Raw genomic sequence first — 15,590 nt, forward strand, 5'->3', positions numbered from 1 at the left:
CCGCCATAAGCACTGTCCAAGGCATTGTCATCTTTGGGGAGGTGTCTTGCCTGGTCGACAGTAAAATCCTTCTTTAGTCTTCCCTTTAGTAGGAAAACATGTCTCCAAGTAAAATTTCAGTCCATGTAGAGAAAATGATTTTCTCATTAGCACATCCAAGATATTTAATGTTCCCCAATACATATATATATATTTTTTTTTCTAATAAAAGCATAGTGTAATGGCAAAAAAAAAGAAATTTAAAACGGCATGGAAAACTGCTGAACATTAGGAATAATTAAAGATATGCAAATCCAAATTACAAAAACCTATCCGCTCACACCAGTCAGAATGGCCATCAGCAAGAATTCTGCAAAAAGTAAATGCTGAAGGGGTTTTAGAGAAATGCCTACCCTTGGTCCAAAGTGGGACATGGTAAGAGCCAGTAGTGAAAACAAAAATGAGGTGCCTTGTAAAGGTAAATACTGAGCTACCATTCAATCAAGCATACCCACTGCTGGGCCTATCGCCTGAGGGGATGAGAATCAAAAAAAAACACAGGCTGGGCTTCACTGGTGGCCCAGTGGTTGAGAGCCCACCTGCCAATGCAGGGGACACGCGTTCATGCCCCGGGTCGGGAAGATCCCACGTGCCGCGGAGCGGCTTGTCCCGTGAGCTAGGGCTGCTGGGCCTGTGCGTCCGGAGCCTGTGCTCTGCAATGGGAGGGTCCACCGCAGTGAGAGGCCCACGTACCGCATTAAAAAAAAAAAAAAAAAAAAAAAAAAAACACAGGCTGGCAATCCTCCACTCCAGCAATATTTACCATAGCCAACACTTGGAAGCTACGAAAATGTCCATCAAGAGAGGAATGCACAAAGAAGAAGTGGTCCATGTACACAATGGAATATGACTCCAATAAAAAAATATATAAATACAATTTATAAAACAAACATAAGTAAGGAGACATCAGCTTTGGGGGGCACATTCCACTCTAATATATAACCGAGGAACACCACTGCCCGGATGGTCTGTTTGCCTAGTTCCCAGGTTGGGAAAAGCAGAAATGCTGCCGCCCTCTGGCCGTTACCTGCAACAGCAGCTTTAAGACCTGTGCTAAGGGTCACTTCATATGCAGCAGTACTGGTGGGCTGTAAATGAAACCTGCCCTCAAAACGTCTTGAGGGAGGTAATGGCCAAAATATTTCTAAATGTCACACACACTTCACGAAAACAATTTGAAGAGGTAAGCTGTACTCACAGTTGAAGAAAAGAAGGACATGCCAGAAAGCTCAATTTCAAGGGATTATGAGACGCATGCAAATCCAGCCACAAAGTGGTATATCGGCTCACACTAGTCAGAATAAACATAAGAATTAAACATAATAAGCAAAAAAACTACAAACAAAAAATGCTGAAGGTGTTGTGGAGAAGTGCATACCCTCAACTTTAAGCGAGACGTAACCTCGGAAGAGCCACTAGTGAGAACAGACTGGAGGTGCCTCTACAAGGTAAACATTCCGCTACCATATGATCCAGCAGGCCCACTCCTGGGCCTATAACCTAAGAAGACAGAATTGGAAAGACACAGGCAGGCAAATGTGCATTGCCGCAGCATTACAATAGCCATGACGTGGAAGCAACCAAAAAGTCCATCAACAGATGAGTGGACAAAGGAGAACTGGTACATGTACAGACAGAATATTAGCCAAGGAAGAAAAGGACACAATGCCATTTGCAGCACCGTACATGAGTCTAGAGGTGATCACGTGACTTGTAGTAAGTCAGAAAGAGAAAGACACGTATCGTATGATATCACTTATAGGTGTTACCTAAAAATTGATACCAGTGAAGATATTTCCACAGAGAAGGGCAATCCCAGATTCATTAAACAAACTTATGGTTCACCAACGGAAAGGTGTGAGGACTGGATACATTACGAGATTGGGGTTAACAGACATATACAAACACAGGTGAAATATATAATCACCAAAGACCTACAGAATACCAAGAGAAGACTACTCAACATTCTGTCCTAACGTACATGGCAAAAGGATCCCAGGAAGAACAGACATATGTATATGTGTAAAAGAACCACATCTTGCACACCTGCAACAAGCCAAACATTGTAATCAAACATGCTGTGATAAAAAAATAAAAAAATTAAATTAAAAAAACGAACAAGAAGTAGTGAGACAAACTTAAGGGGCCTTCTCCTGGCACATTTCATTCCAAATTACAACCTAGAACACGACTTCCATTGAGGCTCTGCTGCCCTAGTAACCAGATTTGGTAAGGGAGAACCGCTGCCCCCTTGTGGCCGTTTCACACAACAGCACCTTTAATCCCAGCGCTAATGGTCAGTGGATATTCAAAATCATTGCAGGCCTGTAAATGACACCTGCCCTGAAAACAAATCCTGGGGTCATATATCGACCAAAAAATTCAAAAGACGTCCATATTTCAAAACGACACTTTCAAGAGGCATATTTTGTTCTGCATATTTGTTCTGCACATTAGGGTTCTGCTTCTTTTTCTTTCTTTCTTTCTTTGTTAAAAAAAAAAAAAAAACGGGAATGGAAAAAGGCAACCCTCAGAATGGGAGAAAATATTTGCAAACGAATCCATGGACAAAGGTTTAATCTCCAATATATATAACAGCTCATGCAGCTTAATATTAAAAAAAAAAACAACCCAATACAAAAATGGGCAGAAGATCTAAATAGACGTTTCTTCAAAGAAGACACAGAGATGGCCAAGACGCACATGAAAAGCTGCTCAACATCACTCATCATTAGAGAAATGCACATCAAAACTACAGTGAGGTATCACCTCAAACCTGTTAGAATGGGCATCATCAGAAAATCTACAAACAACAAATGCTGGGGAGGGTGTGGACCAAAGGAACCCGCTTCCACTATTGGTGGGAATGTCAATTGATACAGTCACTATGGAGAACAGCATGGAGGTTCCTTAAAAAACTAAAAATAGAATTACCATAGGATCCAGCAATCCCACTTCTGGGCATATACCCAGAGAAAACCATAAATCAAAAAGACACATTCACCACAATGTTCATTGCAGCACTATTTACAATAGCCAGGTAATGGAAGCAACCTAAATGCCCACAGACAGACGAACGGATGATGATGTGGTCCATATATAAAACGGAATATTACTCAGCCATAAAAAGGAACGAAACTGGGTCATCTGTGGAGACGTCGACGGATCTACAGACTGTCATACAGAGTGAAGTAAGTCAGAAGGAGAAAAACAAATATTGTATATTCATGCATATATGTGGAACCTAGAAAAATGGTACAGATGACCCGGTTTGCAGGGCAGAAAGAGAGACACAGAGGTAGAGAACAAACGTATGGACACCAAGAGGGGGGAAGCCATGGGTTGGTGGTGGTGGGATGAGTTGGGAGATTGGGATTGTCCTGTATACATGTATATGCATAAAACAGATAACTAATAATAATCCTGCTGAATAAAAAAATCAACTTAAATTTCAAAATTTTTAAAAATAAATAAAATTTTTAAATAAAACGGAAAAGAAGTTCTTCCCTTCACACAGATGTATTTATAGGAATGAATTATTTCCATGCTTATATCTATAAATACATAGAAGAGGAATAAAATCTAACTTGAACCAAAAAAGAAAAAAAAAAAACCAGAACCCACCAGTTATACAGAGGGAAACCCATCAGGGCACTTTCTCCAGCGGGAAACAATTCTGAAATTGGTCAGAGGTGGGGAATCACCTCCCATGCAGCCAGCAGCCCCCCCACCCCCGCAAGGAGCGTCCTCATTGCAAAGCTGGGGGACCGTGCCGAGGCCTCTGTGAGTAAACGTGAGCCGAGCCCCAGGCCAGCTGCTGCTGAACTGTTCCCACCCTTCCCAGGTAAAACACCTGAATATGTACGAGGGCTTGAAAGCCTAGAGGAAGGGCCATGGAGCCACAGCAGCGACAGCACGCAGGCCGACTTGGTGCCTGCAGGCCAGCCAGGATGGTCCTGGCCCCGGGCGCTCTTCTGGAAGCTTTCCATTTCCCTGCCTGAGATACTCCTCCTGTCCCGGCCCCCACTGCTTTTTTCCTTCCTCACCTCTGCCCGGGGAGAAATTCCAGCGGAAGGTATGGGTGACACATCCTCTTCTTTAGCAGGTGGCAGCCCGGCAACTCCTGCAGAAAGTCCAGCAGAGCCCCACTCACACCGGGCCACCCACAGAGCCGTGGCCCCTCCCTCCCTCCCACCAGCACAGCCCCGAGACTGCTGACGGGGCAGAGAATATGGCGTCAGGCACAGCTGCAGGGGCTCTTGCTGCCTGGAGCAGTGTTTATATGGACCTCAACCCAGGCACACCTGGGGAGGGCTGGCCGGCAGGGTCAGGCTGCCCAGGTCAGCCCATCCTCACCCCTCAGGGACTCACATTGCAGAAAATGGACCTCGCTGAACCAGCCAGGTCCAAGGAACAGGTGTGGGCTCCTGAGAGTCTGGATAGACAAGGGGCTGCAGCTCCGGCTTGTTTTCTAATTCCTTTTATCTGGCCCATGAGTGGGAGACAACTTCAAGAAGACCCTCTCCTAATGAGAGGAACCCAGGAGTCAGGGAGAGGAGCGGTGATGGGTGGAGACAGAGGCCTGGTGCCCCGGCTGCGGTGGAAGCCTCTGGAAGACCAGGCAGAGGGAGGCCGCACAGAGTGATGCCCAGGGTCACAGACCTGTCGGAGCTGCTGTCTGTTCGTTCAAGTCCTGCTCTGAGGTGCTCTGTGTCAGCTCTGAGTGACAGGTGATCTGGGCTGCTCTGCAATGAGGGCTACGTGCACGGTACCTGTGTGCCCAGCCCTGCCGGGGTACCTGCCCAGGGGAGCTCCGTATCCTGGGAGGGGGCCTGACCACGAGAGCGCCATGGGCTGCTGGGGAGGGGGGGCCTGCCCAGGTGAGCTCCGTATCCTGGGATTGCCCTGACCACGAGAGCCCCGTGGGCTGCTGGGGACCTGGTAAACGATGTCGGGACAGTCAGTGAAGCCACCGAGGATATACATCCGGTAGTTCCTAATTCCTACACCCTGCTGGTCATTCTACCATCCACCAGGACACGGTATTCTGTATTAGACTTCAGTGATGCCTTCTTCTGTATTCCATTGGTCCCCGAAAGGCTCTGCTGCCCTAGTAACCAGATTAGGGAATGGAGAAATGCTGCCGCCTTGTGGCCGTTTCCCACAACAGCAGCTTTAAACCCAGTGCTCATGGTCACTAAATATTCACACTCACTGCAGCCTGTAAATGGCACCTGCCCTGAAAAACAATCCTGGGGTCGAAAATGGACCCAAAACTTCTAAAGAGGGCAACCGTGCAAGAAGACAATTTCAAGAGGTTAATTGTACTCTCCGTTTTTTTCTGTTTTTCTGTACCAGAAGTTGAAAACGGCCCCTCCGCCACGCCCCGGTCCCCGAGGCCTCCGTTGCCCTGCCGGGGCGGGCTGGCCGCGGGGATGGCGGTAAGGCGCAAGGACAAGCGAAGCTGGGCCTCAAGAGGCAGCCCGCGGTCCCCGCCCCCGTCTACGGCCATACCACCCTGAACGCGCCCGATCTCGTCTGATCTCGGAAGCTAAGCAGGGTCGGGCCTGGTTAGTACTTGGATGGGAGACCGCCTGGGAATACCGGGTGCTGTAGGCTTTTGGCCTCCCGCTGCTGCGGCTCCGCCTTCTCCTTTAGTCGCCCGCGGCGGTGGCCGCCAGCTCCGCCCCCCGCCGGGCACCGCTGCAGGCCCCACCTCCTCCGCCCACCCCCCCACCACAGCGCGCCAGAGGGGCCGCTCCATGCGGCCCGAAGGCGGCCTTGGAAGGCAGCGGCACACCTGAAGCTCCGGGGGTGTCTGGCCCGGACCCAGACTCCGCCGCGGGCCCGGGGGGCGGGTTGCACCGCCCCCCCCACCACCACAGCGCGCCAGAGGAGCCGCTGCATGCGGCCCGAAGGCGGCCCCGGAAGGCAGCGGCACACCTGAAGCTCCGGGGGTGGCTGGCCCGGACCCAGACTCCGCCGCGGGCCCGGGGGCCGTCCGTGCGGCCCGCGAGCCCCTCCACCTGCACCTGGCCGGCCCCACCGGCGCCCAGCCCCGGCGCCGCCACCTGTCCGCCGGTGTGGCTCTCTGCAGCTCTCTCCGGATAAAGCTGGATAAAGGTCTGGATGGGAAGGAGGGGCAGTGATTCAGCCTATTGCTCTTAGTGCCCCTCCCCCACACTCAGAAGCCCTTTGTGACAAGGCCACAGCTCTGTGATGCAGGCCTGGGGTTCTGCCATCAAGTGAACTCCCAGAGCTCTGTTGCCTGAGGGCGGCAATGCAGTTCAGAAGACGGAGAATCTCTTTTCTTTGAAAAACACTGTTGCTATCTGGCTGAGATCCAGCCCAACTTCCTGGGTGATTGATATCATCCTTGGCTTCCTGTGTGGACTGGGGCTCTTCCTCATGTTACTCCCCTGCTTCCAGAGTAATCCATTCTTAGCACCACCTAGGAAACCTAGAAACATCAGGAAGCATCAAGTAGAGCTGAAGGGGAGGAGCAGGAGTAGGAAGAAAAGGAGATCTTTGAAAGCTTGCAGAGATTGCCTGGAAGAACTGGAGGGGACTCACAACCTGGCTTCACCTCTGCGGAGCTGCCTGGGGAGGCTTCCTGGCAAGGGCAACTTTCACCAGCTCTCATGTCAAGACCCTCCTGGTGAGATGTGCAAAGCAGTGCCTGCTGGAGCCTGTGGAGGATACTGCTTGAAGGCTTGGGAACCCTGCAGGAACACCTCCTGTAGGGTTTCCTTCCTGGTTCAAGACACTCGAGAGGTGCTGGAAGCACATATTACAAGGTTTTGGGTAAAGCACGGGCGGACCCTACCCCTCAAGGTCCTCAAGCCCGTCAATCTCTTGAAGTCGACAAAGTTCCAACCCTCCACCATCCTGCGGTTAGCCTCGTCCCCTTCAGCCACCTGTGTATCTGGGCCCCACTCAACAGTCACGTTTGCTGAGTTCCTGGAGAAACCTCCTCAGGCTCATTCAGGAGAGAAGGTGAGAACAGAAGAGTCCGTTCCTGCCCTGAAGAGGCCTCTCCTTGTCCCCTCCACTGTGTGTAAGGAAATCCAGAGTGCCCTGGGAGCGATTCCACCTGGTGACTACCATGGGCCCTCAAAGGCTTCTCTGACTGCACAGCAGGGAAGGCCACCTTCTCAGTCCCTCACGCTCAGCCTTGTGGGCAGAACCTGGAAGAGTGAGACTGTGGAATGGGTCAAGAGGGACAGCCTAGAGCCAGGTCCAAGTTCAGCAATGGTCAGGAACGAGCCAAGAGAGGAGAGTGGTGGTCAGGCCTCAGGAGACCCCTGCCATAGGGTAACAGTGATGGAGGCGAACTTAGGATCCCAATCTTTGAGAGGTGAAGAGGCCAGGGAGGCTGTGGAGGCCAAGGAGTCTCCTGCTCTTCAACCACAGTCTAGTGTTATCTTGGAAACCAAAGTGTTGACAAAATCCCAAACCACAAATGTACCTATGAGGAGTTTAGAGGTGCCAGGGGCCAGGAAAAGTTTCCTACTACCTAGAATGTCTGTTTTCCAACATCTAGGTGAGCCATGCCTTAACATGGAGGTTGCTAGTGAGTTTAACTCCAAAGTAAAGGTACAGTCAGACAACCAGCTTCAGGACTTTCCCAAACACAGGTTCCTTGCTGCAGACAACTTGGCTTCTCAGGTGCCTCAGTGCCATCCCCAGAGAGTCCCCACCAGAGACACGTTAGCTTCCCAGGAGCCAAGTGGCCTTATGGAAGGCCAAAGGAGCAACCTAGGGCAGCAGGAGCCCCAAACTTCAAAACTCCAAGACTCATGGAAGAGCCAGAGCAAGATGATTGCCCCTACTTACAAAAGAGAGGACCGTAGGAGGCATAAACCAGGAGAGCATGAAGAGAGGTTTAAAGAATGAGGGACCCCTCAAGCTGGAAGTACGAGCCGCCCTGCCCAGGTCAGGGGAATAACAGACTCTATTGGGAGCAGATGTCTCCAGCTCATGCCAGAGAAGAAATGTAGCCCTCCAGAGAGCCTCTTCAGAAAAAGGATGAGGCTATTTTTAAAGTGGATTTTCCCCAATAAAAAAGTCAATGGTCGAGATGCTCTGCAAAGAAAAAAAAAAAGCCCATATCAGCCACTGCCCGGAGTCACGGATCAGTCCAAAGCAGATCAACCTTGAAGAGTGAGACTGCTGAGGGTCAGGCACTCATGCCCGCTGTTGGACAGATCGTAGAAGAAACAAGAGCGATTCACCATGGACTTCACGCCACAAAGTTAAATGAACACAGACTGGAATGCCAAGTCCCAGTGTGTGGGGGTTTCTGCTGCCATAGGCTTACCTCCTACCCAGAGCAAGGGAGAATGATGGGTTCTACAGCCTGCAGTCATAAAGCCACCTCCAAGGGCCAGAGTTGTGCTGTCAGGGAAAGGGAAGTCAGACACCAACAGAGTTTGAACAGTGTAAGGTTCGACGATGAGCAGCTGGGCCTAAGGTGCCTCCCATCCTTGCCCCCCAGGAAGAGTGTGTTTCCAGTTAGTACCTGCCAGTATGGGCCAAGGATTCCAGGTGCCCCAGCCCGCCATAAGCACTGTCCAAGGCATTGTCATCTTTGGGGAGGTGTCTTGCCTGGTCGACAGTAAAATCCTTCTTTAGTCTTCCCTTTAGTAGGAAAACATGTCTCCAAGTAAAATTTCAGTCCATGTAGAGAAAATGATTTTCTCATTAGCACATCCAAGATATTTAATGTTCCCCAATACATATATATATATATTTTTTTCTAATAAAAGCATAGTGTAATGGCAAAAAAAAAGAAATTTAAAACGGCATGGAAAACTGCTGAACATTAGGAATAATTAAAGATATGCAAATCCAAATTACAAAAACCTATCCGCTCACACCAGTCAGAATGGCCATCAGCAAGAATTCTGCAAAAAGTAAATGCTGAAGGGGTTTTAGAGAAATGCCTACCCTTGGTCCAAAGTGGGACATGGTAAGAGCCAGTAGTGAAAACAAAAATGAGGTGCCTTGTAAAGGTAAATACTGAGCTACCATTCAATCAAGCATACCCACTGCTGGGCCTATCGCCTGAGGGGATGAGAATCAAAAAAAAACACAGGCTGGGCTTCACTGGTGGCCCAGTGGTTGAGAGCCCACCTGCCAATGCAGGGGACACGCGTTCATGCCCCGGGTCGGGAAGATCCCACGTGCCGCAGAGCGGCTTGTCCCGTGAGCTAGGGCTGCTGGGCCTGTGCGTCCGGAGCCTGTGCTCTGCAATGGGAGGGTCCACCGCAGTGAGAGGCCCACGTACCGCATTAAAAAAAAAAAAAAAAAAAAAAAAAAAAAAAAAAAACACAGGCTGGCAATCCTCCACTCCAGCAATATTTACCATAGCCAACACTTGGAAGCTACGAAAATGTCCATCAACAGAGGAATGCACAAAGAAGAAGTGGTCCATGTACACAATGGAATATGACTCCAATAAAAAAATATATAAATACAATTTATAAAACAAACATAAGTAAGGAGACATCAGCTTTGGGGGGCACATTCCACTCTAATATATAACCGAGGAACACCACTGCCCGGATGGTCTGTTTGCCTAGTTCCCAGGTTGGGAAAAGCAGAAATGCTGCCGCCCTCTGGCCGTTACCTGCAACAGCAGCTTTAAGACCTGTGCTAAGGGTCACTTCATATGCAGCAGTACTGGTGGGCTGTAAATGAAACCTGCCCTCAAAACGTCTTGAGGGAGGTAATGGCCAAAATATTTCTAAATGTCACACACACTTCACGAAAACAATTTGAAGAGGTAAGCTGTACTCACAGTTGAAGAAAAGAAGGACATGCCAGAAAGCTCAATTTCAAGGGATTATGAGACGCATGCAAATCCAGCCACAAAGTGGTATATCGGCTCACACTAGTCAGAATAAACATAAGAATTAAACATAATAAGCAAAAAAACTACAAACAAAAAATGCTGAAGGTGTTGTGGAGAAGTGCATACCCTCAACTTTAAGCGGGACGTAACCTCGGAAGAGCCACTAGTGAGAACAGACTGGAGGTGCCTCTACAAGGTAAACATTCCGCTACCATATGATCCAGCAGGCCCACTCCTGGGCCTATAACCTAAGAAGACAGAATTGGAAAGACACAGGCAGGCAAATGTGCATTGCCGCAGCATTACAATAGCCATGACGTGGAAGCAACCAAAAAGTCCATCAACAGATGAGTGGACAAAGGAGAACTGGTACATGTACAGACAGAATATTAGCCAAGGAAGAAAAGGACACAATGCCATTTGCAGCACCGTACATGAGTCTAGAGGTGATCACGTGACTTGTAGTAAGTCAGAAAGAGAAAGACACGTATCGTATGATATCACTTATAGGTGTTACCTAAAAATTGATACCAGTGAAGATATTTCCACAGAGAAGGGCAATCCCAGATTCATTAAACAAACTTATGGTTCACCAACGGAAAGGTGTGAGGACTGGATACATTACGAGATTGGGGTTAACAGACATATACAAACACAGGTGAAATATATAATCACCAAAGACCTACAGAATACCAAGAGAAGACTACTCAACATTCTGTCCTAACGTACATGGCAAAAGGATCCCAGGAAGAACAGACATATGTATATGTGTAAAAGAACCACATCTTGCACACCTGCAACAAGCCAAACATTGTAATCAAACATGCTGTGATAAAAAAATAAAAAAATTAAATTAAAAAAACGAACAAGAAGTAGTGAGACAAACTTAAGGGGCCTTCTCCTGGCACATTTCATTCCAAATTACAACCTAGAACACGACTTCCATTGAGGCTCTGCTGCCCTAGTAACCAGATTTGGTAAGGGAGAACCGCTGCCCCCTTGTGGCCGTTTCACACAACAGCACCTTTAATCCCAGCGCTAATGGTCAGTGGATATTCAAAATCATTGCAGGCCTGTAAATGACACCTGCCCTGAAAACAAATCCTGGGGTCATATATCGACCAAAAAATTCAAAAGACGTCCATATTTCAAAACGACACTTTCAAGAGGCATATTTTGTTCTGCATATTTGTTCTGCACATTAGGGTTCTGCTTCTTTTTCTTTCTTTCTTTCTTTGTTAAAAAAAAAAAAAAAAAAAACGGGAATGGAAAAAGGCAACCCTCAGAATGGGAGAAAATATTTGCAAACGAATCCATGGACAAAGGTTTAATCTCCAATATATATAACAGCTCATGCAGCTTAATATTAAAAAAAAAAAACAACCCAATACAAAAATGGGCAGAAGATCTAAATAGACGTTTCTTCAAAGAAGACACAGAGATGGCCAAGACGCACATGAAAAGCTGCTCAACATCACTCATCATTAGAGAAATGCACATCAAAACTACAGTGAGGTATCACCTCAAACCTGTTAGAATGGGCATCATCAGAAAATCTACAAACAACAAATGCTGGGGAGGGTGTGGACCAAAGGAACCCGCTTCCACTATTGGTGGGAATGTGAATTGATACAGTCACTATGGAGAACAGCATGGAGGTTCCTTAAAAAACTAAAAATAGAATTACCATAGGATCCAGCAATCCCACTTCTGGGCATATACCCAGAGAAAACCATAAATCAAAAAGACACATTCACCACAATGTTCATTGCAGCACTATTTACAATAGCCAGGTAATGGAAGCAACCTAAATGCCCACAGACAGACGAACGGATGATGATGTGGTCCATATATAAAACGGAATATTACTCAGCCATAAAAAGGAACGAAACTGGGTCATCTGTGGAGACGTCGACGGATCTACAGACTGTCATACAGAGTGAAGTAAGTCAGAAGGAGAAAAACAAATATTGTATATTCATGCATATATGTGGAACCTAGAAAAATGGTACAGATGACCCGGTTTGCAGGGCAGAAAGAGAGACACAGAGGTAGAGAACAAACGTATGGACACCAAGAGGGGGGAAGCCATGGGTTGGTGGTGGTGGGATGAGTTGGGAGATTGGGATTGTCCTGTATACATGTATATGCATAAAATAGATAACTAATAATAATCCTGCTGAATAAAAAAATCAACTTAAATTTCAAAATTTTTAAAAATAAATAAAATTTTTAAATAAAACGGAAAAGAAGTTCTTCCCTTCACACAGATGTATTTATAGGAATGAATTATTTCCATGCTTATATCTATAAATACATAGAAGAGGAATAAAATCTAACTTAAACCAAAAAAGAAAAAAAAAACCTGAACCCACCAGTTATACACAGGAATACCCATCAGGGCACTTGCTCCAGCGGCAAACAATTCTGAAGTTGGTCAGAGGTGGGGAATCATCTCCCATGCAGCCAGCAGCCCCCCCCACCCCCGCAAGGAGCGTCCTCATTGCAAAGCTGGGGGACCGTGCCGAGGCCTCTGTGAGTAAACGTGAGCCGAGCCCCAGGCCAGCTGCTGCTGAACTGTTCCCACCCTTCCCAGGTAAAACACCTGAATATGTACGAGGGCTTGAAAGCCTAGAGGAAGGGCCGTGGAGCCACAGCAGCGACAGCACGCAGGCCGACTTGGTGCCTGCAGGCCAGCCAGGATGGTCCTGGCCCCGGGCGCTCTTCTGGAAGCTTTCCATTTCCCTGCCTGAGATACTCCTCCTGTCCCGGCCCCCACTGCTTTTTTCCTTCCTCACCTCTGCCCGGGGAGAAATTCCAGCGGAAGGTATGGGTGACACATCCTCTTCTTTAGCAGGTGGCAGCCCGGCAACTCCTGCAGAAAGTCCAGCAGAGCCCCACTCACACCGGGCCACCCACAGAGCCGTGGCCCCTCCCTCCCTCCCACCAGCACAGCCCCGAGACTGCTGACGGGGCAGAGAATATGGCGTCAGGCACAGCTGCAGGGGCTCTTGCTGCCTGGAGCAGTGTTTATATGGACCTCAACCCAGGCACACCTGGGGAGGGCTGGCCGGCAGGGTCAGGCTGCCCAGGTCAGCCCATCCTCACCCCTCAGGGACTCACATTGCAGAAAATGGACCTCGCTGAACCGGCCAGGTCCAAGGAACAGGTGTGGGCTCCTGAGAGTCTGGATAGACAAGGGGCTGCAGCTCCGGCTTGTTTTCTAATTCCTTTTATCTGGCCCATGAGTGGGAGACAACTTCAAGAAGACCCTCTCCTAATGAGAGGAACCCAGGAGTCAGGGAGAGGAGCGGTGATGGGTGGAGACAGAGGCCTGGTGCCCCGGCTGCGGTGGAAGCCTCTGGAAGACCAGGCAGAGGGAGGCCGCACAGAGTGATGCCCAGGGTCACAGACCTGTCGGAGCTGCTGTTTGTTCGTTCAAGTCCTGCTCTGAGGTGCTCTGTGTCAGCTCTGAGTGACAGGTGATCTGGGCTGCTCTGCAATGAGGGCTACGTGCACGGTACCTGTGTGCCCAGCCCTGCCGGGGTACCTGCCCAGGGGAGCTCCGTATCCTGGGAGGGGGCCTGACCACGAGAGCGCCATGGGCTGCTGGGGAGGGGGGGCCTGCCCAGGTGAGCTCCGTATCCTGGGATTGCCCTGACCACGAGAGCCCCGTGGGCTGCTGGGGACCTGGTAAACGATGTCGGGACAGTCAGTGAAGCCACCGAGGATATACATCCGGTAGTTCCTAATTCCTACACCCTGCTGGTCATTCTACCATCCACCAGGACACGGTATTCTGTATTAGACTTCAGTGATGCCTTCTTCTGTATTCCATTGGTCCCCGAAAGGCTCTGCTGCCCTAGTAACCAGATTAGGGAATGGAGAAATGCTGCCGCCTTGTGGCCGTTTCCCACAACAGCAGCTTTAAACCCAGTGCTCATGGTCACTAAATATTCACACTCACTGCAGCCTGTAAATGGCACCTGCCCTGAAAAACAATCCTGGGGTCGAAAATGGACCCAAAACTTCTAAAGAGGGCAACCGTGCAAGAAGACAATTTCAAGAGGTTAATTGTACTCTCCGTTTTTTTCTGTTTTTCTGTACCAGAAGTTGAAAACGGCCCCTCCGCCACGCCCCGGTCCCCGAGGCCTCCGTTGCCCTGCCGGGGCGGGCTGGCCGCGGGGATGGCGGTAAGGCGCAAGGACAAGCGAAGCTGGGCCTCAAGAGGCAGCCCGCGGTCCCCGCCCCCGTCTACGGCCATACCACCCTGAACGCGCCCGATCTCGTCTGATCTCGGAAGCTAAGCAGGGTCGGGCCTGGTTAGTACTTGGATGGGAGACCGCCTGGGAATACCGGGTGCTGTAGGCTTTTGGCCTCCCGCTGCTGCGGCTCCGCCTTCTCCTTTAGTCGCCCGCGGCGGTGGCCGCCAGCTCCGCCCCCCGCCGGGCACCGCTGCAGGCCCCACCTCCTCCCTCCCCCCCCCCCACCACAGCGCGCCAGAGGGGCCGCTCCATGCGGCCCGAAGGCGGCCTTGGAAGGCAGCGGCACACCTGAAGCTCCGGGGGTGTCTGGCCCGGACCCAGACTCCGCCGCGGGCCCGGGGGGCGGGTTGCACCGCCCCCCAACCACCACCACAGCGCGCCAGAGGAGCCGCTGCATGCGGCCCGAAGGCGGCCCTGGAAGGCAGCGGCACACCTGAAGCTCCGGGGGTGGCTGGCCCGGACCCAGACTCCGCCGCGGGCCCGGGGGCCGTCCGTGCGGCCCGCGAGCCCCTCCACGTGCACCTGGCCGGCCCCACCGGCGCCCAGCCCCGGCGCCGCCACCTGTCCGCCGGTGTGGCTCTCTGCAGCTCTCTCCGGATAAAGGTCTGGATGGGAAAGAGGGGCAGTGATTCAGCCTATTGCTCTTAGTGCCCCTCCCCCACACTCAGAAGCCCTTTGTGACAAGGCCACAGCTCTGTGATGCAGGCCTGGGGTTCTGCCATCAAGTGAACTCCCAGAGCTCTGTTGCCTGAGGGCGGCAATGCAGTTCAGAAGACGGAGAATCTCTTTTCTTTGAAAAACACTGTTGCTATCTGGCTGAGATCCAGCCCAACTTCCTGGGTGATTGATATCATCCTTGGCTTCCTGTGTGGACTGGGGCTCTTCCTCATGTTACTCCCCTGCTTCCAGAGTAATCCATTCTTAGCACCACCTAGGAAACCTAGAAACATCAGGAAGCATCAAGTAGAGCTGAAGGGGAGGAGCAGGAGTAGGAAGAAAAGGAGATCTTTGAAAGCTTGCAGAGATTGCCTGGAAGAACTGGAGGGGACTCACAACCTGGCTTCACCTCTGCGGAGCTGCCTGGGGAGGCTTCCTGGCAAGGGCAACTTTCATCAGCTCTCATGTCAAGACCCTCCTGGTGAGATGTGCAAAGCAGTGCCTGCTGGAGCCTGTGGAGGATACTGCTTGAAGGCTTGGGAACCCTGCAGGAACACCTCCTGTAGGGTTTCCTTCCTGGTTCAAGACACTCGAGAGGTGCTGGAAGCACATATTACAAGGTTTTGGGTAAAGCACGGGCGGACCCTACCCCTCAAGGTCCTCAAGCCCATCAATCTCTTGAAGTCGACAAAGTTCCAACCCTCCACCATCCTGCGGTTAGCCTCGTCCCCTTCAGCCACCTGTGTATCTGGGCCCCACTCAACAGTCACGTT

General features: G+C 50.3%; 2 non-coding genes across 2 annotated transcripts; both read left to right on the forward strand.

Annotated features, from left to right (window-relative positions):
- The first annotated feature begins 5,539 nt into the window (after nucleotides 1-5,539).
- LOC132496584 (5S ribosomal RNA) lies at nucleotides 5,540-5,658 on the forward strand. Its single transcript, XR_009533479.1, has one exon. It is a non-coding gene; the product is annotated as a 5S ribosomal RNA (ribosomal RNA).
- Nucleotides 5,659-14,147: 8,489 nt separating this feature from the next.
- On the forward strand, nucleotides 14,148-14,266 carry LOC132496585 (5S ribosomal RNA). Its single transcript, XR_009533480.1, has one exon. It is a non-coding gene; the product is annotated as a 5S ribosomal RNA (ribosomal RNA).
- Nucleotides 14,267-15,590: the final 1,324 nt, after the last annotated feature.

The sequence above is a fragment of the Mesoplodon densirostris genome, chromosome 9 (genome assembly GCF_025265405.1).
Source record: "Mesoplodon densirostris isolate mMesDen1 chromosome 9, mMesDen1 primary haplotype, whole genome shotgun sequence".
NCBI lineage: Eukaryota > Metazoa > Chordata > Mammalia > Artiodactyla > Ziphiidae > Mesoplodon > Mesoplodon densirostris.